Source organism: Drosophila grimshawi, unplaced genomic scaffold (assembly GCF_018153295.1).
Source record: "Drosophila grimshawi isolate 15287-2541.00 unplaced genomic scaffold, ASM1815329v1 contig_311, whole genome shotgun sequence".
Lineage (NCBI taxonomy): Eukaryota > Metazoa > Arthropoda > Insecta > Diptera > Drosophilidae > Drosophila > Drosophila grimshawi.
This window is the reverse complement of record NW_025063098.1, coordinates 18795084-18820334: the sequence shown is the minus strand read 5'-3', so window position 1 is coordinate 18820334 and position 25251 is coordinate 18795084. Positions and strand designations below refer to the sequence as shown.

Sequence of the window (25251 nt, the reverse complement as noted above, 5' to 3'; positions counted from 1 at the left end):
GCTGGAGATGGATTTGGAACTGGAAGCCGGCGCACATCATGCAAAGCATAAAATTGTGGTCATGTCTGGACCATGTGAGTGTGTTTACATTCAAAACAAATTTCCGAGCACAGACAAATTTTTGCAATCAAGCAGGCAAATTAATTGTTTTTCGAATGCGTTACCAAACAAATAAACCTATAGACAAATAAGCAATGGGCATAAGCGACTATCAAATGCGCTGTATGCAACTCGACACAAATGCAAAATAATATATAAGAAAAATATTTGTTTCTGCATCCAAAAAAAAAATTAACAAATGATTAAAGCAACGTTCTCAAATAAGGTTAGAGCTGAAAAGTATATTTAAAATCGGTCAGTTTTGTCAAAAATATTTAAAACAATAAGAAATGTTATTAATTAGTACATCGATTAAAATAGAGTTTGTATTAAGTTTTACAAACATACAGCCAATCAGGTATTAGCTTATATATACAGTAATTAGTTAAGTTGACTTATCTCAATAGATTTTGACTGAATGTAATTTTTGAGAAACACTCAGCTGAAAATCTTATCTTGAGTTTTAAATTTAAAAGGAAATGACTGTGCTATAAAGTGCTTATCAACGGCTACACAAGTGCTTAAGTGCCGACATTCTGCAGCATTCAAGATTGGTAGTGGTTCTTTTTTTATTTTCGGCAAGGCAACAGCACAGTGATGCATTAAATGAATATGCTCATTTAATTTATTTGAAAAGGTAAAGCACATAATGTGCGTGTAGTGCCTCCTAAAAATACAGAATGAGGCGCAGATTCTGAGGAGGCCAAAACAAACTCAAACGAACACATGAGCTCTGCCTTCCGGCCCACTGATGTGTGTCACTCTATGTGTGGTAGTGTGTATGTGCATGTGTGTGATTACTTATGTGTGTGCAAAAGCGCTAAAAGCCACTTTATTGAACATTTGCGCCATTAGGACTGGCAACGGGACGCAGCAGATCCCGTGACGATGACGTTATAAAAACTCAAACGACGCTGTCAGTCAGTCACTCGTTGTGGCACACACTCTAACACTAGCACACACGCGCACACACACACTCATTCATACATATGCGGGGCAGCCATTATGAAAATTTTATGAAATGGCGTAAATGTGCATAAAGTTCATAACAAAATTAAGCAGCAGCAGCAACAACAATAAGAACAACTACACTACGAGACGGAGAATAAAAACCGATGGCCGACATTGCCTTGACATTTTTCCGAGTGTGTCTGGAGGGCGTTTAATACTGTTATGCTCGTTGACGACGTTGTTGTAACACCATGTTGCAAGCAGGAAGCATACGTACAGTATAGCAAACAAAAAAAAAATAGTAGATTACGATTTTTGGAGTTGTGCTTAAGTGGTATCTTACTGTTCTGCCATCAAGCCAAGAAAATATATTAATAGTTTAACTACTAAATTTGCCCTTATGTAGTTTTTTCTATACAAAACTTTGAATTTCAAGAACTCAAAACAAAAAAAAAAACAGGGCATTTGCAAGTCATGCACACTTTACAGCATCATTAGTGTGTTTCTGTCAGAACAAATTGGTTATATCAGGGCTCACTGAATATGTTTAGTTATTTTCTATTTGGCTGTGACTTTGCCGCTAAGACCATGCTCCTTCAGATACTAAGCTGCCTTAAGCAAGCAGCTATTGACTTATTAATTAAGCTGCAGCCAGGAAATATGGGGTAAACAAAGCCTGTTAACGTATTCGGCCAGCCCTTATCACATTTCTGACAGCCCCTGTCGGCCACGGGCTCAGATCCCAAAAGCCCAGCCAGATAGACAATTTTAATGCTGTCAATTTGAATGCCTGGCGCGGCTTTCGGGTCAGTGGAACGCTGACTGAATAGCCAAGTGGGCTTAAAAAAGAAATACCTTCCGTTAGATTGTATATATGTATATATATGTGTGTGTGCCCAGTTATTAAAACAGTTTGAGCTTCGAACTGAGAGCAGTTCTCTGCACTGAGTAACTCCAATCAAGAAGATGTCCAATGACCCAAACGGATATCCGCTGCTCTCGCATTTGTTATGAAGTTGTTTTCCCCTTCTTGGCGCTGTCCTCCCTCTCCGTCTGTCAGCCTGCATCTTGTTTTGTGTCCAAAAAGAGAATCGCCCAGAATGCTGGTCAGAGAACTGGGTACAGACTTTGACCACTTTTGTATATGGCATTGGCAAAAGGCTTTTATTTATCTTCTTATCGCATTTTGTGGATTTCATATATTTTTATGCTTCGTTATGTTGCCGCTTTCTATTTTTGTTTAGTATACCCTTACTCAGGATATTCTAGACTGTGTGAGTCTATATGAAATGTGTAGTTATTATATAGATAAATAACATTTTTGTTGAGCAAGGACATGCTAATCAAATTTACCAGTTGGATCCAAGTCATATACTCACTCACAACATAGTTGTGAGTGTATATACATATATATATCTCCCATAGGTATATAAATTTAGTGGTGAGTGTATGTAAACTTCGGCGTGCCCATGAAAGCTGTCCTTGCTAGTTTTTAATTCGAGACTTTTGCTCTGAATGCGCAATTTATTTGCGTTGAACTTGGACGTGTGTCAGTGTGTGTGTGTGTATGTGTATGTGGGTGCACGAATGTGAGTATGTGTGCGTGTGGGTGTGAGAGCTCAAAGGATCAACTACTGCCCGCACCCAGCCACAAACGCAATGCATGTGTCTGCCGTGCATTTTGTGTAGACGCCCTTAAAATTGTTTTCACTTTAATTTGCAGTCGTTGCAAAATTTAAGCAGCTCTTATTATGTCATCCATTTGCAAAAAGGTGCATTATAATTGTGCTGAATGACACAGGTCCTGCAAAATATATTTGCATATATTTTCTGTCTCAAACAAATGCATATGCAAGGGAATGCATGTCTTGCTTATACCCTGTAGCCACAGATTAATTGACTACAATTAAGTATACGCAATTCGCGACTTTTAAATATGTTCTATCTTGCATACTAAACATACTTTCTTAAGTCCAAATGTGAAAACAATTCAGCATATTTCATAATCAAATTCATGGCTACAGGTATCTGCTGGTTGAGCATGCTCCACTGTAAGCATTCCCAGCTTGTTGCTGTTCAAGTCAATGAATTAAAAGCATTTTATTATGCGCACACAGCCAAGATTACAAAGTTTGCGATAAGTTGAAAATTTATCAGTGCAATTGCTTGCAATTTACTCGATTAACTTTTCGAGAGCGAAATTACTATATATATATATATTTCTATATATATATATATATATATTTATATACATATATAATTCGCAATAAGTGGTCTGGTCTTTTCATTGGCATCATAATTGTTGAATGGCCACTATGTAGAAACTCTGGCAGCCAAGTGCTTTGTTAAACTCAAAGATGGATTGCAAAGCCAAGTAAAAGTATTTACTTTTAGCTGATGGTTGTATATTTAATATTTTTAAGTTTCGTTTCCTTAAATAAGAACACAAATGATTTTGCGAACTTCATATTATTATTATAATTAGCAAATCAGTTAGTTAGTTAAGCCAATCAGTCAGTCAATCAAGTGATTGATTGTGAGTCATCAGCCAATCAGTCGGTAAATGCATCTTTTAGTCCCTTAATTAGCTAATATTCAATCAATCAATCAAGCAGTCAGTCATTCAGTCAATCATTTAAACATTCATTCAGTCAATCAGTTAGTCACTTATTCAGTCAATCACAAAGTCTGTCAATCACTTAGAGAATCTCTCAGCCAGTTAGTACAATCAGTTAAGATTATTTTCTTTATAAAAGAGAAAATCTGTGACGGATTATAATTTTTATTATATTTCCAACATAATTCTAGCTCGACTTTAAGTGAGTCTTAATGAATTCCATGCCTATATATCATTGCGACATTCAGTTGTATTTATCACATCATTCAAGCAGACAAGCAACGAATATAATAATATTCTGGCTCAGTTACAATCCGTTGCTAATACCACTTGAATACGATACTGTTAAGAGCATGTTGGTTGAGAGTAAAGCATAGTAGATGTGAAAAACCTCAGCTGTCACACACACAAAAACACACACACCAACACACAGACGCACACACAGATAGGTACTTACACAAGCGTTAGTTAACCGCAAAAGACGTGTAGATGACGCTTAGGTAAGAGACCAGGCCATGAGTGAGACAGAAATAAGAGATAAGTAAAGCCACATAAATGCGATAGGCGTTAGTGGTTAGTTTTCGGTCATGTGATTGACTTATGATAATCGGAAATGATAGCAACCTCTGCCTAAAAGCATCATCGTTATCAACGCCATTAACATTAGGACAGCTTAAAATTTTGCAGTCTACTTAGGCCCACATTCGTATGTATTATTTAACAGATACTCATGTAACTATGCCTGAAAGCACATGTCAAATGCAGTCCAACTAAATGTCAATTATGCCTCTTGAATAAGGCAAAGTTCTCCTTGAGGACATTTCCAATGCCTGTTACTAATTTGAGCTCTTGCCCGCTTGTTGAGTTTGTTGTCTGCTTAAAATCACAACAGCTGCAGTGGCGAGTATGTTAAATATGCCCTAGGACATGGCGTGTCCTCGCGCACAGTTCTTGTTTTTGTTATCGTTGTCTCAGCCAGTCAGCGCCACTCATCCTGGCAATCAATAAGCCCACAAAACAACCAGGCCAAAACTGACCCAGTTTGCCGCAAGGACAATGGCCAGCTCCTGGCTGCAACAGTCAGGCGAGAGTAGTTTCATTTTTCATACTATATATACATATTCATGCACTCGAAAGGGAGAACAAAAAAAGAGTATTTTTGGTGGTAGGCGAAACTAGTTTCGCTGTAGTCATCTCTGGTTGTTGTCCATTTTGTTCAGCCTAAGTTAAAGATTTCAAACTTGGGATATGTAATTGTATAGCTAAAAAGATATTGTTGCCACGTCCATTATGCAGACTCTGCAGGTAAAATTAAAGTCACAGTTTAGTTAGCTGATTTTCTGATGAATGAATTTTGTAATGACTTGTAACGTAGATAAGAAATATTGTCAACCACAAAATTCCTTGTTAAGTGCTGATTTTACACTAGTAGCAAAGTGTGGCACAGTCGAGGAATGCCAACTAAGATTTTATTTTTACTTTTTATATGTAAGGATGGATTTTTGTCACGCAGCCAAGAAGCAGTTGGCAGCATGCATCAGGTCATGATGCTGCATCATCTATAAAAGGACACAATAAGAATGCAACGATTCTTGACATTAGCATTTGACATATGCTGCCAATAAACAAAACAAATGTTGAGTTGTGTAAGTGACAAGTTCCTGAGTCTCGCCTTGGTCAAAAGCTGTTGCATGCTTTCTAGCGCATTCAGGCATCTGATTTCTATTGTATCCTGTGGAATGTTTCCTGATGCTTCCTCCACAACATATATTTTCGGCTATGTTTCCACAGTGTGTTTATGAATAATTTGCATTCACATATGCCAACATAGATAGAGATAGAGATGTGTCGAGTGTGAATGTTGTCCGGTTTTGTCTGTGTTTGTTAAAAGCATCGTTTCATATTCATATTCATACCTTTTTGGATCTAGATTTAGACACAGCGTTGAGAACGGTCTCAGTTCTCAGTTCTCGTGTTTAATTTATGCCTTTCATAGATTGCATTTCAATTAAAGCATGTTCTGTTTGCATGAGAAGACCCATTTAAATTGTTATTCTCAAATATGTAAAACTCAAGTCGACCACATTTCACTTTCATTGTATTTCTATTAAATAAAACTTGTGCAAACATCAAAGCCCACAGCTGTGTCAGCAACAACATGGGACTTTACTCGATTGCAAGTAACTTTGTATACAGCACAAATTCTATGCCATCAATTTCTCAATATTTGTCTATGAAAAAGCTGCGCACAAAAGTTATGATTTATGCTTGTGGGTCAAAGCTGTCAACATGCAAAGTGAAATATATAAAACAAACATATTGTTACCACACAGACACATACACTCACAAACAAAAAGCAAAAACCAGCCACACCAATGGGCATTGATATGTGAACGAGATACCCCGTAACTTATTTATTATATATTAATAATTATCAAAATGAATGCCATTATTATTAAATATGATTAGGAAAATCAATTGCTTACTTGAAATAAGATATTTATGTATTAGAAATTCAATTGAGTTTTGACAGTTGAGTTATGAGTTTCAATCCTAAAGCTAGAATTTGTGCAGGAACTTGAAATAAACCCTTTTAAGCGTACATGTTTAGTAAGACAAAACATTAATTACAAACCGCAAGCCGCTGGCCACTAGCCAAAGGTCATTTACCAAAACTTTTTAAACAAAAGATAACATTTCAATGCGTATATTTTAAATACGTTATTTTAAATGGATTAATTTGCATACCAGAAGCGAACACGAAAAATGAGAAAGAAAAACTTGACGGGCCATTCCCGGGATAAGCCAATGAAATTTTGACCCGGAAGAAGCTTCGAGAACTCAGTGAAAAACAAGTAGGAGAAGAGGCGGAGTGGAAAAAATAACACGCATCAGCAACCTGCAGCAAAACGTCTTTCAAATTTTTAAGAAAACAAAAAAAAAAAGAAAAGAAGAATAAAAAAACCGAATTTTCCATTTAAATTTTAATAAGCAGCATGTTTTTTTTTTTTGGTGCTGCCTGCCTTTGATCAGGAACAGCAGTCCGTAATAAAGCACATAGCTTAAAAGTCTATCAAAAAGCATTCGGAGCCATATAAATGGCATTAAATTGACGTGCACTTGCCGTGGGCCAAGTAAACACAGGACTCGTGCAAGCATAAACAACATCAAGAATTTATTGTACAGCTCCCAAAATAAAGCTCAGGGAAAATAATGAGAAAGCGAAATAAAAATTTTCGATTTTTCAATGAACTGCCAAATAATGGATACTTTTTTTTTTGTTTTAGAGTTATACACAAATACATACATAGCATGTGGCATGAACAATTCGAATCGCATTGGACTTTGCTGTTGTTGTTACTGAATTTATCGCTTTATTAATAATTAATGTATGTTTAAGGCTAGTTATTTATTGGGTTGCAGACTGTAAATTAAATACAAATAACAACGTTAACATGCGCAAACTCAGCACACTTGAATTAAAAAAAAAAAAAATTGACTCCATTCCAAAATTTATGATTTTTTATTTTTATTATTTTTTTTTTTTTTGTCAGCGGTGCCCAGACTTAAGTGAATTACACAAAATTTGAGGCACTTGGGACACACTTTTAAAATTGCGACAGGGTGGCGCCCAACACCTTGCATTAAACATAAATAATGCCGTAGATAAGAGGCCAGAGCAAGCAAAAAGATAAAACGGGCAGAGAGAGAGATAGACAGAGACAGTGAGAGAGAGGGATAGATAGGGAGAGAGACCGCTGAACCCTGGGGAATGTGACGCCTAGCATGCGAAACATTTGAAAGGCATGAAGCGTAAATGATTTACAAAATAAAGGCTAGCTGCGTATACACTCAGAAAACATAAAAAAATTTCGAATTTCTTATCCCAATATGGAGAACGAGTTTAAATTTATTTTTCTCTTTGTGAAAAAGTTATGTTCTTATATCAAACACTTGCTTAAGTAAGATATTAATTTCATCATTCAAGCAAATTAGTTCCAAAAGCTATGCTAATATATTCTGTAGACATAAGTAAATTAACCTAATTAATGTATTTTACTTATTTTAAGCACATATCCAAATATTTCCTTAAGCAACAACCAATTTACTTGTAGTCTGATAGCTAGAATATAGCATTTTAGTTCACAATTTAAGTACAAAAATGCCAAAAATGTGTTCTTAGATCGAAAGAAATATCGATTTTAAAATCAAGAATGATTAATATTAAATATTTAAACTTAAGGATTTCTCTTTGTGTAAGAGCTTAAACAATTGGTTGTTAAATATTTAAGTCCAAATTCATGGCGAATACAGCGACGGCTAAAGATGTTTTAGGCATTTTCTCCACGGGGCTAGACTTACTTTATGACTGGCCCCATAAAGTAGTATTAATGTTGAGAATATTACGATTACCTTCGCCATTTTAAATCGAGTTCCATAATGAACTCAACTGTAAAATTGGCACCGCTCCGTCAACAATCAACGCTGTAGATGATTGTAGAGTCGGTTGTGTGGGTGGTTGGATGTTTCGAGCACCACCCGTCAAAAATATCTGCGGTTGAGAAGTGCGCAATGCGAAGTGGTTCCGTTGTTGACTGGCCGCATGGCTCGCTGCAAATAAATAGGCAAATACAGACAATGAAACATTTATTCAGACCGCAGGCGCTGCTGTCGACATCATCCACGTCCACGTCCTCATCCTCATTCTCGTCCTTTTCGCCATCCTGCCAACCACAAAGTTATTCAATCTATTTGATAGCAGTCGTGCGTATAGACGAAACTCATCCATTCGTCTTCTCGTCCCGTTTCGACTGTGCGGTTGCTATGCTGCAGTCTATTTGCTTTAATTGTCGGCTGGTCGTCGAATGGATGAAAGGATTGCATGCTGCTAAAACTAACTGCTGACTGCCGATTGTCGACTGCCGACTGCCGACTACCGACTACCGGACGGCTTTAACCACCAAAACGCTTGGCTCGATGCTGATTAGCCTGTCAGCTCAGACAAATTGCCCTTAGCACTCAATAACCAAAGTTGACACCATTGGAATCAAATTCAATTAACAGACTCAGCGTAATACAATGTTCCTAATTCAAATACAATCGGGAGAGAAGAATAAGAGAAAACCTCATTTTTAAATACATAAAAATCGTATTGCCCAAATCAGTATTCCTTAAGTCTTTGTATACTGATTTGGGCAATACTCTAAAGTTGTGTCAAAAGTTCCAGTAGCTGGCTTAAGAGCTCAACTTTATTCTAGATTATATTTGGATTGATTTAAGAACTTTCTTCAAATTAGTGTCAAACGTCGTTTAAGAACTCAACTTTATTATTTGGTTATATAACAATTGATTTCAAAACGTGACTTTTTGAAAAATCAACAAACTCCCGCCATTAAAGTTATCAAGTTGCTGCTCAAAGAATCTGGAGAACTGTGGTAAAATGAGAATAATCTGACTTAGTTCATTCTGAAAGTGATTTACATATAAGCATTTCGGGATTATATAAAATAATTCCATTCCAAGAATGTTCGTATTGAGAACACTTCTCAATGTTTATCTCAGCGCAAATCACATTATAAGCGAAATATTATTGGTGTTGATTATATGAAACCACGTTCATTTTTGATACCATGACAAATACAAATAGAAATCCAAGTATAAACATAAATCCAAATCCAAATACAAATACAAATACAAATGTAATGCCATCAATAAAATGCGCAATAGCTAGCTGAGTTGTTGGAGCTGCCACTTATGACACCTCCACCCCGCCCTAGCTGCCCACTAAAAATGTTGCCACATTCTAAGCAAGAGACATTAATGCCTGTCTAGTTGTTGCCACACAACACTTTGTTTGCTTACTAGGGGCAACATTTACGCTTCATTGAGCCAGGAGATTTCATTAATAAAAAAAAATGGAAAATAGCACAGAGCAGGCAGAGACATTCAGACGGATAGACGCTCTCGACCAGGCCAACTTTGGCAATGGCAAGCGGATTTAACTATTCATGAGCGCACACAAAACGACGCTAAATGTTGTACAACAACAAATACAACAAAGTTGCCTCCTTTTCAGGCATATACACGTATTTACATTTAAATACATGCACAAGTGAGATCTTTGAGTTAAAGCGGCAGCTTTTACTTATACAAAGCATTTCGAGTGCTTTGCCTGTCATAACAAATAGCACGTGCATAATTTCAACAACAGCAACAATAAAACCAAAAACATGTTTTTAAGGTGCGAGTGAGTTGAGAAAAAATGTTATTGTAAACAAGAACCATGTTCAACTCCACCTTCTATACAGTCTGAGATCCGACAGACGGATAGGCAAGCAACAAATTGTATTTCGCATATTTCTGGAGTGTGGATAGGAATTACTAATATGTGTAGTAAACATAAGTTATGTTCAGTTCGTGCTAATACATATATTAAGTTTAATAACTCTAGGTAGGCATGCTGTTCTTAGCATATTTCTGAGTAGAAGTTAGGGGATAAATACTATATGTAACGAGCACAAAAACCTGTGTCTGCGCAAAGACTATACAGATACTCAGATATTACTCTTACAGATAGACATATGAAGTATTTAAAGACTCAACATACGTTTAAAGTAACTAGAATTTAATAAAAAAAAATGTTTTGTATCTATAAATCTAAATAAGAATTCAGTTTCAAGTTCCAGAATACGAATGTTTCAATTTTGACATCTATAACTCTCTCTAGCCATGAGTGGTATTTGCATGTAAATTTCATAATTGATAGTGAAACCGCAACAAAATCAACAATATTAATAATGATACTCATAAATAAAGATTTGACCTCCCGTTCTTTTCTATAGTTTCCTTAAAATATCAACTTCAGTACAGACAGCACAACTTTTTCAGGCGCAAGCCATTTATAATCATAAGTACGTTCAATAAATACATATATATATGTATACATATATATACATATACATATATATGCCAGCTGGCAGACATTGAAATCGTTTAACAGTCTCAACCCACGCTTTGGCATTCCATGAGTGCATATGAAAATTGGAAAAACATGTAGCAGCAATGGCAAATGCCAGATACAAATAGAAGCAGACAGACAGACAGATGAATTCGACAGACAGACAGACATTGGGGAAAAGCGGAAACATGTTTGAATGTACCTTCCCCATCCATGCGAAATGTCCTTGTTCCATTCTCTGTTCGCCCACAGGTTTAACTCAATGGAGTACTAGAGTTTGTGTGTGTGTGTTTGGTTGTGTGTGTTTGAGTGTGTCTGTGACTGTGGCGAGCATTCGATTGTAAACTGTGCAGAATGCCCCGAAAATGAATGGGAGGCAGGCATAAGAGACTAACAAAAATCTCTCCTCCTAGTTATGAGTACAGTCAGAGAAAACCGGTGTCCCATATGCAAATCCAACAGGAGTAGAGTTTCTATCGATTTGTTCTTGTTCTTGTTCACAGTGCAATTTGTGCTGGTTCTCGAAATAAGGGCTTCGTTCTCTTCTTGACTTGGCGGCATACATCCCACATTTTTTCGCGAGTGTAAATACATATTCTAATTTTTTGGAAGCCGAGACAAAAAAAAAAATGTTTTAAGCTGTGGGCGACATTTTAATTGAAATGTACAGGGCATGTGGCTGTAATCAACAGAACAAAGCAAAAACTAAAACAAGAAAACGCAAAAGAAATACACGAAGATAAAACAAAATAAGAAGAAAGAGAAGAAGATCTAGAAGTAGTAGAAGCATTGACTTTGCTTCTCTTGGCAAGCTGCAGGCGAAGCACAGACAATTTGGCAGTTGTATGACATGATGAAAACAATTCCAAGATGCTACCAGCGCCCAGAGATGCTTATTACGCAGAGCGCTGTTGGCCAGGCAATCACAATAAAGACCAAGAGAGAATGAAATAGAGATAGATAGATAGAGAGAGAGAGAGAGAGAGAGAGAGAATAAATGTCGAGTCTGGCAAATATTTTCACTATGTTATGTAGATAAGTGCTTAGGGCTCGGTTCTCTTTTGCTGGCCAGCCGTCGTCGCCGTGGTAGCAGTATATAAAACCGGCATGACTATAAACCCTTTTTCAGACAATTTAAGCCAAACAGCGTGAGGATTTACTTGGCTGGCTGTTGATGCCATCGTGGTCGACGTCGTCGTCGTCGTTGTCGTCATCGGTTGCCGTGCTCTTGCAACTCTCGAAGCTTTACGATTGAACTGGATTTAATTTGGCAAAATTGTGCGGGCACTTAAATGGCCAACAACTTGAGTTGACTTTTCAGTGGAGCACTATGTGTGGGTATATCTCATATATATATATTTATATATATACAACATCTTTTCATGCAGATTGCGTAAGCACTACAAAGAAAAGTTTTTAGCCTTTTCACTGTTACCCCTATGCAAAATAAAAAATTAAAAACCACACCCCTGCGTTATTTATTTGTCTAATTTTTAACGTTGCAGTTTTCAATGTGGCGCTTAAAACAAAAACTTCCACAGCAATAATTTTAATTTTGTGCTTTGCTCGGTGCAGTGTGTGCTCCCCGGTGTGTCGTAACTTTGTTGATAACTCAACAAAACTCAATTACGCGACTTTTAGTTGCTACTACTATTTAGCTACTATCTGTGTGCGTGTGTGCACCAAATGGCGAGATACATTTTTATTTGTAAACTACATGAAAAACTAAAAGTGAATGTCAACTGACCATAACAAAATTAGAATAAACTTTTAAATTATTTCATGTAAATATATATAAGTCACTTTTGCCTCATAATTTTTGATATTCCTCTTTGTGTGTCTTTCGTAAACGATTTACAAGATGTGGCCATAAAACAGAAACACTACTACATTCATTCCACATCTTTTAATAACAAAATCAATAGTTGGCGTTGCATTGTTTTAATTCTTTCTTGTGTAAAATTCGTAAGCGTTGTTTTATGTATGAAGCGATAACTTTAATTAGGAATAATCGCCAGATATGATTAGATGACTGTTGAATGTAATCAAATTTTAAGAGTTCAGACGAACATCTGAAATATGATACAAGAAAGGTGGCCAAGGCTGTGGCTCACTACCCAGAGCAACTCTGCGCGCATCCGAGAAGCCAATAACATCATGAAAAATCCAATGCAATAATTTATATTTTTGCGAGCTCTTAATGGGTGTTGGTTCATAAAACAACGCAGCCCTTACGAGTTACAATAAAATTCTATATTGAATATTGCAGAACAAAAGAGTTTATTTAAAAATATCTCCACGGGAAATGAAGTAAGTTTAACGACATATTAATAGCAGCTCGTTTCATAGTTATTCGTGTATACCTAACTATTAAATCGATTTGTTCATTTCGTTCATTTAGCACTACGACCAGAAGCATTTAAATGGTCATTTTAAAAGGTTGCTGGTTTTTAATTGCATGTTGCATAACTGTTGGTCAGTTAATGGTCACTATAAATACCCATTTTGTTATTTAACCAGAAGGGTTCCAGTTCAGTGGCGCCACTCAATTGCTACGGGGCGACGGCTAGGTGAGTAAGTGTTACATTTTTATTGGGGAACGGATAGAGTTGGCCATGTCATAATTGGGCCATGGCCATAAGCAGCAGTTGCATAAATTGCGCTCAGCGTTGACAACATTAATGGGGCGCCCACTATTGATGACCCGCATTTTGTATGCAACGAACACAAGAATAAATCCTGCTCCCCATTCGAGAATAATCCTTGATGTTGCACACATTATGTGTTGCCTACTTTGCAGAGGCGTCTCTATGTCTGCGGCGCTTGCGAGACAAGAAAAATAACAACCGACATGGATATTTTTATTAGTTTTAGTTTTATTGCCATTGCTGCCTGCATTCCATGGCTTGTTTGCTTGGCTGCTGTGCATAAAAGCACATCTCCTATGCACATACATAAATCGCTTTCAACTTGTATACATGGTCACATTCCCGTATCATAACAAAATACTCTGTGCAACTCGCTTTCGTTTAAATGCATTTTTGCTTTTGACACATGCAATATTTACTTTAATTTATTCATGCATAAATTGTTGTGACTCCTTTGCGGTTATTGCATTTGCAAAAAATATAAAAATCCATAAAGGTTCTGGTTCATATTTTAATTTGCTATCGTAATAAGTGCATATTAAGTATTTTTTAGCTTTGTTTGCAAATCTGAAATTTTAATGGATAGCAATTTACATATGAAAGGTCAAATCAAAATCTAACAAAAAATGCATAAATTTCCACTTGATGAATATTTTATTGCGAGCATATACAATTTTCATGTACAAATTCTGAAGAAAAAATTATGGTATAACTTTTAAAATATTCATAAATTATATTAAAAATAAATATAGGTTAAATATTAATATATAGTAATGACACAAATTTAAATAAATAACGTATAAAAAAAATAGTTATTCAAAAATAATTCCTTTTTCCTCAATTATATCTTTTTTTCGAGTTTCTACTAACACAGAGATATTTACTTTTGAAGCAGCACTTTACGAAATTAAAACAAAAAATGTTTTTTCATTCACTTTTTATGACTAAAGTGATAATAGACATTTTATTATGCCAACAGTTAAGCAGCTTTAATACTTTATGGACAGTTAAAGGCTATATGAAGTACTTAAATATACACAGCATTTCAGTTGCAGAAAATAGTGGTATTAAGTTAAAACCCCTTGCAAATTTAATCAACTCGGCAAATTTCAGAGTTGAACTCCAATGAGTAGAAGCTGTAGCAGTAGCAGTAACTCTCATTAGAGCTGCCATAGTTTGTTCATTTAGAGCAGTTGCCTTTGTCAACACGATAATTATATGCAATTAAGGTGGGTAACAAAGTTAGTTGCATGTGCAGAAGGATGAGCCAACATGAATGCACCTTGGAAGCAGCTGCACGTAGCCCAAATTGATGAGCAAAACAGAGCAGCAGCAGTCAGGGAAAAGCCAACCAAAGTTTGCAATTTAGATGCATCTATGAGGTAGCTGCCTGACTGTATTCTCTTGGCCCTCTTCGAGCCTGGTCTACCTATGCGTGGATAAAGCAGAAGCTGCACACGTATATTTGGCTGCTAATCAGCAGACGAGCAGACAGACAGTTGACTCTGATGCGTGCACTCAGCACAACAGAGTCATGAGCCACGATTCATGGATTTTCGACTAGAGAAGGACGCGTGAAAAGCACGATTTTTTTTTATATATAATCTATATTTTTATATTAGGAAATATATAAAAACAATCAATATAGAACAGTCATCTTAGATATATCCATTTTCAATCGATATTTCAGCTATCGATAAATTAATTTAAAGACAGACAATTAATTTGGAAATTAAAATATATGATCGATTTTAAGTATAGCGGTTTTCATAAGTTAACAATTAATTAGGTGCTTATCAGCACTTTTTCGAATACAAATTAAACAAGTTTTATTCAAAAGATAATATTTAAAAATAAACCAGAAACAGCAGATATGTTAGGTACACAATTGGAAATATCAAATGTCAAGGTTTCAAATAAATAATATAGAATTTCTTTATTTTTGGTCAAAGTAAAGCAGATATTTAAAAATGACTCATTGACTGTTGCATTCATTTAAATGACTTTTTGTGTGTTGCTGTAATATAGAAAGATATTCAATAATTAATAGATAAACATTACCACATGTGAAAAAAGTTCACGTTCGTGACGTGGAAAAACAAAATCGACACGCAAACATTTCTAGACTGGGTGTAGTCTGAAGCTGTGCAATTTTCTGTGGCATTAATTCAGTGTGCGTTGCAGCAAAAAATTAAAAAAAAAAAAAGAATAGAATCTCACATAAAATTTAATTTAAGCGCTACCAGCACGACACAAAATCATTGCAGCTAAAGGCTGCTTGGCAGCTTGGCTGCTTGGCTGCCTGGCTGCTCGGCTACTCTGATGCAGGTCTGGGAACTGAAACCAAATAAATTGCAGTGAAATGCAGCACGCGCAAGTAGCGTTATATTTATGCAGCAGGAAGCATAGTTCCCAACAACGGCAACGGGATCGAGACCGGTTCTTTGCTTTCAACTGGAGGAGTTTGAGTTTTGGGGCAGGCGGCTGGCAGCTGAGATGCTTGGTTGCATTTCAATGGCATAAAACACACCACCTACACCAAGCATCACTTCGCCATTGAGGACATGTGCCGTCCTTCTTGCCAGCACCTCTAGTCGCGCCCTCAGCTCGAAATAAGGGAAGAAATCTTGCAAATGAACACAAATATGCAGCAAAAAAAATGGAAGAGCAAACAACATTGGAAAACAACAACGGTTGAGCAAAAATCTTTTGTATGCAGCACAAAAGAAGCGACATCAGCAAACGAGAGCAAAAGATGTGGGGAAGAAATGGCGAGCAACTTTGGCCAAGTTCTGCGGAACCCGAGTTGCACTTGAACACTGGAAGAACGACTTTTAAACGAAATCGATACTCGTCGAAAGTCAAAAATCTCGGAATAAAAAAAAAATTGTATTTCAAAATATCTTTGGTAAAATTCAAAGTATCACACCAAAACGAATTTAATTTCCGATACCGGTTCTGTAATATGATATGTAACGGTTCTTGTAAATAATGTGCATTTTTTCCAAATCAATTTCGGTAGTCCGCTATCTTACAGTACTGGAACGTACCGATACGAAATACAAGTTGAAGAAACATGCGTAATTCGTTTATTGGTAGATAGGTTAGGACAACGAACGAGATCAGAAGGGTATGCAATTTTATTTGGTCCTATATTTGATACTTAAAACGTGTTGAATTTCGGGTCTGGCTTAACAACCTGTTAAAAATGTTTCGCAAAAAATAAAATGATTATTCCAGTTGCGTGCTTACCATTGGCGTTTTTCTTTCAGTGTGCATCACATTTCTTTTTTTTTTTTTTTTTTTTTTTTTTTTTTTGGGTAATATGCAGTGTTTAGATGAAATGAGAACACGACGCCGTCGCTTGCATTGGGGGTTCAAATAGAAGAAAAGAAGTCATTGGCCTCTTCGTTTCACTGCTGCTCCCTGTGCTTTTGGTTTCTTTTAGAGCCTGGCGCACCCATCAGAAATCGACATTGGCATTGCCCATTAGGGCTGATTGCTTGACGCGCAGACATCAATCAAGGGAAGTCGGCCTCGATGGCTGGCAGAAAGAGCAGCATGCGCGACGATGTTATATAAGAAATGCAAATGAGACGATTGAAGCACGAAAAGCACACATCATATGATAACCATGTGATAATTTGTATTCTATTATTCTATTTTAACTTGGGTGTGTGTGACTCAGCGATTGAAATGTCCAATTACAAACGGCGCAACTACAAAGTCGATTCGCATCTTGAATTTCAAAGCGCAATAAAACTGCCTGCCAATTTACATGGTGTGAAAATTATCATCGCACGACATACAGCCAAAAGCAATTGGGTCACTTTGAATAAGGCATTTTTTATGTACTTATTATCACCATCGAGCTTATTGTTAAGATTACGTAGAACGTGGGTGTGAACAACGCAGTATGTCACTAAAGCAGTGGGAATTATTTCACGGTCGAGTAGTTACTGAATACAATTGTTAGTCTGTGCATAAATCAGTCAAGCTAAACCAATTTTTATTTATGACTGTTGTCATTATAAATATGTTTATATTTAATATACATGTTTCAAAATAACGATGTGGCAATCAGTATAACATTAAAATATTTTTAGTACACGTCACACATTATCAAAATAATAATGAATTCCAAACAACGGAACATATTTATATCACAAATATTTAATATTATATATTATATATATTTGATATTTTTATTCAGATATTGTTTTTGTTTTTGGGCACCCAACTGCGTTTTAATTTAACTCTATTTTTCAGATATGACTTTTTCATTTAAAAAATATTCTCGACATATTTCATTTATTTAATGATTACAAAAGCTTAAAATTAAATTATGACCGCATAATATGAAACGCTGATTAACAACACAGTTTATTGTATCACATTTAAATATTAACATACATGTTGCGGTTTTACTGAAAATAATTAAACATGTGTATATTAAATGGAAATGTAAGCTCATTAGTGAATTATAAAATTATACAAATAGCAATGGCATGTTTCACAGGCAGAGTCGGCTTCTCTGTCCAATCCACACGGTCTGCCATTAGAATAACTTACTCAATTCAATTTAATGCTTAACAAGAAGAAGCACAATTCCTCTAAACATTTGACGCGCCCGTTGAATGAAGTATGCCACAGTGGAATGCGCTGTGTGTGCTGTCTGATTACGAATGAATGGAACCGCTCAGCACGGATAGAAGAGAGCTCTTACGAGTCGCAACCCAACTCAAAGGGGGCAACAATAACAATAAACATATACAACATTCCGATGCCATATTGCGCCAATCGAATCCAACTGAATTACACACAGTGCGCCTCATTCGCATCGCAACAAAGTACAATCTTGAGTTAAACCATTTTTTTGTTGGGCACAATTTGAAATGGTTATATGCAAAATTCAATCGTGTTTTAGTTTGGCTCGCACATACCACCTACACCATTCTATTACTATGCACACATTCAAAATGGGTCAAACAAATTTTATGATGTTGTGAGAATGTTTGTTTACTACGTTTTTTTGTTTGTTTTTTTTTTTCGTATTTTTATTACAAATTTTAATACAATAATCATGACAGTATTGATTTTACACCAGTGAGTCAAGGGAAATACAACAAGGCATAGTATTCCATATCTTCGAGGTTTATTCTCTATTATAAGGTTCATTCAGTCTTTGTAGATTTCCATTGTCATTAAGACATGCTTGGAAAAACTTACTATATTTTCGAAGCTGATTCGCGATGGCAGACCTAGAAGCCAGTAAATATGTTCAGTTTTTAATTTGAACTGAGTGTACATTTTTTTTATGTGGGTCGCCTGTCAAAATGCTCTCCTGCGTATTCAACAGCACATTATTCATGTACTTTAAGGCTTAATGTCAGTGTATTGAAAACTAGTATCAAACTGAGCATTCTCAAACGCATCAATGCCTTAATAATATTGATTATTATTTATTTTTTGTTATTTGAAAACAGTCGCAGTAAAATGTATTCGAGATACTGATTCCAGTAGTACGACCAATTAAGTACATTTCTAATAGACTTTACATTCAGAAATAGAGAATATTAACATGTGTGTTAAAGCGATAAATGCAGATAACGCACACAAATTATGAAAAAAGAAGCTTCCACCATTCCACTTAGCACCAATAATTGTGCATATTTGACAAGGGCTGTCAAAAAAAAGAAAAGAAAAAAAAAAAAAAACTTACGTATAATGAAACGAACACCTTTTGGCTCATGTCAAATCCATCAAATCAAATGTGTTGCTGGAAAGTGTCCGTTCAATATGTGTCTAGGCATGGAGTATTAAGCAAACAGCAGCAAAAGCAGCAGCAGCAACAACAACAACAACAATATTAATAAGACAGACCCGCATTGCGCCAAGGCTGGCCCGCATTTGACCCAGCCCGAAAGCTGTACGAATTGCCTAGCCTGGCCTGGCCTGGCCTGGCCTGGGTTTGGGTCTGGGCCTGAGTAAGGCCACCTGTATCAATACAACAAGTATTTATTTATAATATGCACACACACACACACACACACACACACACACACACACACACACACACACACACACACCACATATATATATATATATATACACATTTGTATTTGTGTGTCTGTCAAACCTCATTTAAATACTATGACGATGTTTTATTGACACTGGGTGTATGTTTTAATTTGGCTTTTGCCTTTCACTGCGCTCCGCTTTTGCACCGGAGCACCTGCTATAAATAAAAGCGAATCGCTTTGACGTCACTGTGACGTCATTTGCGCATATATATGTATATATCGACGGCAATAACAAGGCATAAACATTAACTAAATCATTATATTAAAAAAAAAAATGTGTCTAAGCGTTGTCTTGTCAATAACTGGTTTTCTATGCGTTTGTTTATTTATTTTCGTCATGTCTTATTGGAAAAAAATGCTTTACACAATGATTTCTATTTGGGGCCTTTTTATTGTTACAATTGCAATTTCTGGCTATTATTTACAATTCTTACAATACTGTGCAAATATTTTCATATTTATAATGGACGCTTTATTTGTGTTTTGTATTTTCATTTCAATATTGTAGATTTGGCATGAACAAAATATTTTTATTAACTTGGCACTACTTTTTGTGTGTTTACATTTCATTTGCAATGCATTACGTGCCACGCTCTCCTCCTCTCATCAGTCATCCAGTTGCATTTTTAATACCCTTGCATAGAGGGCAGTATAGATCGCAGATTGCAGATGACAATTCCATAAGGCATTTTTAATTCTTAATCAGCATACTTCGTCGAGTCTATATATCTGTCTACCTACCCATCCAGTCAAGTTTAACCCTTGGTGAGAAGTTCCGAAAATCAGTATGAATCCCATCCTTGCAATAAATATTGTTCCATTTTACATTTTAATATATATTTTAAGTCAAATATTTTCGTTTTCAATTTAAATTTATTTACTCACTTTGAATTATGTATCAATTAATTTATTACCTTAAGTTTGTGTATTATGCCTAATAATAGCTGATCGTTAGAATGCACATTTATGACATATACCTCGTCGATTATTTTTCAAGAGGGTATGTAAGCTTCGGAATGCCGATGGGAGCTTTTCATTCCTGTTGCTGTTGTTGCAATCGGCAACTGGCTTATTACTTGATTTAGTTTTATTTCGGTTGCCATTTGCATTAATTACGCCGACCATTTTAATTGAATTTCCAACACAAAAGTGCTGGCGCAATTTTAAAATGTTCATTAAACTGGTGGCGGCGGTTTTTATTATTATTTTGATTCGTGATTCGTTTTATTTGCGTCGGTATTTCTTGATTTCTTTCGCTTTGGCTTTTTCTTTTTCTTTATTTGTTTTTGCGTATATTCGCATTATTACTACTACTATTATTATTTGCCGCTTTCTGGCACAAGGCTAACAATTACGTTAAATGAACACTGCTCGTGGCTGTTTGTTGTTTTTGTTGCAGCTTTATGAATGGTTGTTGGTCAAGTCTCTTTTTTCGTGTTCGGCATTAGGCCGTATAATGCATAAGCAAATAAACAAATAACGGTACAAACTAAAACAAACACTGCTAATTCAAATGTCATAACACTCGATATCTATCGATATATAGTATGTACAGTGCAGGCAACAAATTAGCACTATTATTCATTTCGAGCTTAAAGTCCATTTCTCTGATTTCAAAAAAAAATATCGATAATGAAAAACTCCATTTAAAAAAAGGCTGTAAAACTGTCGGCAAAATTTTCACATCGAAAAAAATCGTTTGTTGTTAGTAAGCGAAATGGTTTTCGATCTGAGCACTGTTTAAAAAAGAACTGCTGTTGGAGTTGCTTGACTTTTTCTTTGTGTATTGGAAAATGCACTTAATTGCTGATTTACCGAGTAAGTATAACTCTTAAAACATTTTTCGATGTTAAAACATTTTTCGATGTTTAATAAAAAGTTTCTTTTCATTACAAAAACAATTTGTGGCAAGTAGTTTTTATTTTAAAGCCATAAAATAGAGTAGCTCTTTCAATTTGCACTGTTTAGACGTATAGTTTTTAATTTTCATTCTTAATAATTGTGTTAATTAGTTCATTTTTTATGTACATTTATACATATAGACAGACAAGCAAAAATCAAATTGGGTTGCACGTCCGACTCGAGTAAATTTGCCTTACAAATGTTATTTGTAAATAGCAATGCAAAATGAAGTGCAAAAAATTTCTTTTTACATATGCTCACTAACGAAGTTATCAATCGATTGCAATTGCAATCACAAACATCAAATGAATAAATTACATACATTCATTTCTATAGTATAGTCAGTTATATTTAGTTACACAAATATGAATATGATATACATATGAGTGCATGTCCCTTGGGTATCCAGTTGTCCAATTATTCAATTGAGCACGTAGTCGTAGCCAGGCATTTAAATTGGATTATTCCTTCAGCTTATTCAGCAATTTCTATAGAGAAGAGTTACTCACATAAGAGTTAAGCCTAATTGCCCCATTTTATAGATAAACTTTTGCATGTGTTTGATTTTAATAAAAACTACAAATGAAATTATGCAGACAACTAAAATTATGAAATACTGGGTCGACACTCTGAGAAAACAATGTGCCGAAGTTACAATATTTTACACTGTTTTTAAACAAATATTGAAAGATATGATGACAAATTTTAAGATCACCACTGTAGATCCAAATAAAACGAAAAGCGATGTTATTTTGCAGATTAGCAGAATTTGTAAGTCTTGAAAATATTTAAACTATTGCACTTTAAGATGCAGAATTGATCTACTGGACAAACTATGAACAAAATAAGCTACGCATCAGAGCAGTTAAGTTTTGCCAATATTAACTATAATTTTTAGATTTTTCATGTGCAAAATAAGCCACTATCCATTAAGAAATCAAATTATGTATGCAACATTTTTACTATTTGAGTTCATTGCATATATTTGGAATATTATTATAGGCGACGAAAAAACTTCTTTAAAATGTTTGTTTATTTAAGAGCTGAGTTCAGAGTATATCCAAGTCGATCTTTCTCGACTGGTGCATTCTAGCCATCTTTTGTCGTAAATTTTGTAAAGTTTAAATACCTGGTAAATAGTTGTACACATAATGTAGTATTTAACTTACAATTGACATTTAAGCGAAGCATTAAATTCTGACCTTCATAGAGACGATCAAAAATGCATTTATATATTTTAAATGAATATTATGATGCAGCACTTTTGAGTACCAAGTTGAGATGTGTGCGAGCTGACTAAGCCTCTCTATAATCAACTGGGCCCAGTCCGCCTCACTCTCGGCCCCGACCCGGAGCCCTTGGCCAGGCCAGACCACACCAGGCCTGGTCGTTAAGCAAATTTAACTGACAGGCAAAAGGCGGCAACGCGGCGATCCGAGGCCACCAACAGACAGAGCCTGACCACAGCCAGCGATGATGACGACTAACAAGGACACAACTATGGACGACATTGGTCTCTTTATCGAGAGAGAGAGAGAGACAACTGCCGTCCGTATTCTATGCAATATGCAGAGTGAAATGTTTTATTTACCTTATGCACAAAATAAAAGCAGCTAAAAAATGTGTGGGGTGGAAATATGAACAATAAAAAAAAATGCAAAGAAAAAAACCACAAAAAAATCAGAGTCAATATTTGCTCAAAGTCTTGCAGCCGCCGCTGTCAAGGACTGTTGTTTTGGCTTTTTGTAAATTGCCCACAGGACTCAGGCAGACAAACATAAAATATGTAAAATGTTCAGCCGCGTAGAAAAAAAAGATTTATGTGTATGTCTATGTATATGGATATAAAGCATATTTGATCTGTGTTTTTTTAGTCCTTCTATATATCTGACATTCTATAATAAATTGACTGCTTTCGCAGAGCCCACATTGCCATTAAAGTACTTCACTTATACCATATAAAAAATGCAATTTCACTAATAATAGAGAAAAGTCTTAGAAGTCATTAAAAGAGCATTCATGCCGTCATGTACTCATATTCGGAGAACTTATTTTTACGGCATTGTGTTCGTTTGCTTAATGCAAATGTTCAATCATTTTGAGACGTCCTAATTTGATGTACAACAACAGTGCCAAAAGTTGTCAGACAGTCGTCCATAAAAAACAAAGGGAAGGGAAGGTAAGGCAAGGAGAATAGCAAATGGAATGTTTGTTTTTTGTGTTCGACAGGTACAGGTAGAGGAGGAGATTCGAACAGCTTCGATCGATTGACAAAAATTTATGGGCTCATAAAGATTTCAAGCGAAACTCATAATGATAAAGTGCCCAACCGTCAGCTGATGTCGCCGGCAATTGTGCAAGACCTGCGAGACTTGCACTTAACGGCAGTCGAGCAGTTTCTCAGTTTCTCAGTTTTCGCGTCTCCAACGCAATATACAAAAAGTGACAAACGTGGGAGAACAACTTTCAACTTTTCGCCCGTTTCCATAAACTTGTCAAGTGCGATTTTAAAAGTGGCTGCAAATATCAAAAAATTCAAGTAAATATGCACGGTTAGGGAGAGCTCGACTGTGAGGTATCCTGAACCCGAATCTTAGATATTCATACAATTAAATATGATCAACATACTGTATTTCATACCAACTGTATCGTTGAAATTGACTTTTAATCAATAGGAAATCGATAAAATGCAATAACTTTCAACTGAATGAATTTAAAATCTCTATATTTATAGTGTTGGACGTACACAAATTCAATAAACTCTTTTTTCACCATTTTCAATGAGTGAGGGTGTAAAAATTGAAGAGTTAAAAGTTAGCTTTAGCATTTGTGTCCCTTTCCCATGTAATCCATGATGAAAGTTCTTTACATATACATATTTCCCTACATATACATTAGGATTTGCTGTTTGAAAGCAGTCAAGTGTCGCAGCCGGCAAAACTTTGTTTTATATTAGACTGAACCTGATTTTTAGAAAGGTATATTAGTTTTATGAAATGAATATGATTTTACTGGATTATACAAACGTTCAAAACCCGTATAGAAGAGTTTTACAAAGGCATAGTTATATAAAGAGGTTGTATTTTATTAGAAGTCTCAATATAGCAAATATACTATATATATATAGTTCACACACATATACATATGTTTTTTGTTACTTTCTTGAAAACTATAAATATATATATATATATACCGCAAATATTGGACCACAATTTAGACGGGACTGCTCGACAATTACCTTAGCCAAAGTTGTGCACAAAACCAACAAATGCAGTTTTTGTGTTGTTCCTCTTGTAATAAAAAACAAACAAATGTGTTCAAAGGGGTTAAGGGTTTGAAGGAGTGCGCAAAATGTCAGCATTGTAACAAAAGGCAAAAGTTTATGGGAAAACAAATGTTAGGCAAAAAAAAAAAAAAAAAAGAGAAAAAACAGCTAGAAAAAGCAGCAGAAAGTTAAACACTTCAAATGTTTGTGCCTGTGTCTGCCTCTTTCTCTTCATAGCCGCCCATATCTCTCTCTCTCTCTCTTTCTATATATCTCTATCTCTTTCTCACTTTTTTGGTGCTTGACTTGCTGTCAGACGCGTTAGTTTTTTCGGCTTTAGAAAATATTTTGTTGAATATTCTGAAAATTTGATCGCTGCATTTGGCATTTTGGGCTGAGGCTGGCAAATGGGCCACAGGCGTTGGCTTTTCCCACCTCGGGATTTTGTTATACAGCAAGCGTTAAAAATTAATTAAGGGCTGCACCACCAACATCACCACTAACACCACAGCAAAAACTAACAGGATATAAAAAAGTATGGATATTAAATAATATGAACACGCATATTTAGCGTACTGTCAAATAAATTGTAATTAAAAACTGGCTTCAGGGTATCTCCTAGTCGATTTGACAGAGAATTCTACCATATTTAAGTCTACGATTCTACCTATATCTATCTACTTGCTATTTGGAGAGTGTAGGCACAAATCACATTACCAGAGTTCAAG

General features: G+C 35.6%; 1 protein-coding gene across 1 annotated transcript in view; it reads right to left on the bottom strand.

Moving 5' to 3' along the window:
- Window positions 1–25251, bottom strand: part of LOC6567694 (G protein-coupled receptor kinase 2) — a 61710-nt gene that overhangs the window by 35833 nt on the left and 626 nt on the right. The window lies entirely within an intron of this gene.